The 1,535-nt window shown below is 79.8% G+C and overlaps 1 protein-coding gene across 1 annotated transcript in view; it reads left to right on the top strand.

Annotated features, from left to right (window-relative positions):
- The window catches only part of EMIHUDRAFT_216366 (hypothetical protein), a gene marked incomplete at both ends in the record, with an annotated part of 11,173 nt that overhangs the window by 7,542 nt on the left and 2,096 nt on the right, over positions 1-1,535 (top strand). The gene's annotated exons all lie outside the window — the stretch shown is intronic.

Below are 1,535 nucleotides of genomic sequence, written 5' to 3'. Positions count from 1 at the left end.
AACCCCCCTCTCCCCTGCGCAGCCCGCCGCCGCCGTCGCCGCCGCCTCCCAGCCCGCCGCCACCATCGCCTCCGCCGCCGTCGCCGCCGCCGCCGTCGCCGCCGCCGCCCTCTCCGCCGCCGCCGTCGCCGCCGCCGCCGTCTCCGCCGCCACCCTCTCCGCCGCCGCCGAGCCCGCCGCCGCCGAGCCCGCCGCCGCCGTCGCCTCCACCGCCGTCGCCGCCCCCGCCGTCACCGCCGCCGCCGTCACCGCCTGCACCCAGGTTTCGCTGACCCGAGATCAGTATCGCACGAGATCACACGAGATTTGCGCGAGCAGCACCACCGCCACAACCCCCCCTTTACCGTCACCCTTCTCACCCCCTCCTCCCCTGCGCAGCCCGCCGCCGCCGTCGCCGCCGCCTCCCAGCCCGCCGCCACCATCGCCTCCGCCGCCGTCGCCGCCGCCGCCATCGCCGCCGCCGCCGTCCCCTCCGCCGCCGTCGCCGCCGCCGCCGTCTCCGCCGCCGCCGTCTCCGCCGCCGCCCTCTCCGCCGCCTCCGAGCCCGCCGCCGCCGTCGCCTCCACCGCCGTCGCCGCCCCCGCCGTCACCGCCGCCGCCGTCGCCGCCTCCACCCAGGTTTCGCTGACCCGAGATCAGTATCGCACGAGATCACACGAGATTTGCGCGAGCAGCAGCACCGCCACAACCCCCCATTTACCGTCACCATTCTCACCCCCTCCTCGCCCCCTGCGCAGCCCGCCGCCGCCGTCGCCGCCGCCTCCCAGCCCGCCGCCACCATCGCCTCCGCCGCCGTCGCCGCCGCCGCCGTCGCCGCCGCCGCCCTCTCCACCGCCGCCGTCGCCGCCGCCGCCGTCTCCGCCGCCGCCCTCTCCGCCGCCGCCCTCTCCGCCGCCGCCAAGCCCGCCGCCGCCGTCGCCTCCACCGCCGTCGCCGCCCCCGCCGTCGCCGCCGCCGCCGTCGCCGCCTCCACCCAGGTTTCGCTGACCCGAGATCAGTATCGCACGAGATCACACGAGATTTGCGCGAGCAGCAGCACCGCCACAACCCCCCCTTTACCCTCACCCTTCTCACCGCCCCCCCTCCCCTGCGCAGCCCGCCGCCGCCGTCGCCGCCGCCTCCCAGCCCGCCGCCGCCATCGCCTCCGCCGCCATCGCCGCCGCCGCCATCGCCGCCGCCGCCGTCCCCTCCGCCGCCGTCGCCGCCGCCGCCGTCTCCGCCGCCGCCCTCTCCGCCGCCGCCGAGCCCGCCGCCTCCCAGCCCGCCGCCGCCGTCGCCTCCACCGCCGTCGCCGCCCCCGCCGTCGCCGCCGCCGCCGTCGCCGCCTCCACCCAGGTTTCGCTGACCCGAGATCAGTATCGCACGAGATCACACGAGATTTGCGCGAGCAGCAGCACCGCCACAACGCCCCCTTTACCGTCACCCTTCTCACCCCCCCCCCCTCCCCTGCGCAGCCCGCCGCCGCCGTCGCCGCCGCCTCCCAGCCCGCCGCCGCCATCGCCTCCGCCGCCGTCGCCGCCGCCGCCGTCGCCGCC

The sequence above is a fragment of the Emiliania huxleyi genome (genome assembly GCF_000372725.1).
Source record: "Emiliania huxleyi CCMP1516 unplaced genomic scaffold EMIHUscaffold_69, whole genome shotgun sequence".
NCBI classification, from domain to species: Eukaryota; Haptophyta; order Isochrysidales; family Noelaerhabdaceae; genus Emiliania; species Emiliania huxleyi.
The sequence above is the reverse complement of the archived record's forward strand: the minus strand, read 5'-3'. Positions and strand labels throughout refer to the sequence as shown.